The sequence below is a fragment of the Etheostoma spectabile genome, chromosome 15 (genome assembly GCF_008692095.1).
Source record: "Etheostoma spectabile isolate EspeVRDwgs_2016 chromosome 15, UIUC_Espe_1.0, whole genome shotgun sequence".
In the NCBI taxonomy this organism is placed as follows: Eukaryota; Metazoa; Chordata; class Actinopteri; order Perciformes; family Percidae; genus Etheostoma; species Etheostoma spectabile.
The window spans coordinates 21583554-21583784 of NC_045747.1; the positions used below are offsets into that span (position 1 = coordinate 21583554).

Here is a 231-nt window from a genome sequence, read left to right on the forward strand (position 1 = left end):
AACAACAGATTGCCTGCATTTTTGCCGTGACATGACACAAACATATTTAAGACCTACCCTATCTGAATTTAATGCTTTTTAAGGCCTTAATTTTAGGAAACGTGATTTAAGACTTTTTAAAAGGACCCGCAGCCACCCTGCCTGCTGCGCGGTGGCCAGGGTGGGCAATTGAAATTTTTGCCCACCAGCCACAGTGGCTCGTGGATGCCCAATTTTACCAGCCACTTTTTC

The 231-nt window shown here is 45.0% G+C and overlaps 1 protein-coding gene across 1 annotated transcript in view; it reads right to left on the reverse strand.

Annotated features, from left to right (window-relative positions):
* Nucleotides 1-231, reverse strand: part of vps35 (VPS35 retromer complex component) — a 52858-nt gene that overhangs the window by 49513 nt on the left and 3114 nt on the right. The gene's annotated exons all lie outside the window — the stretch shown is intronic.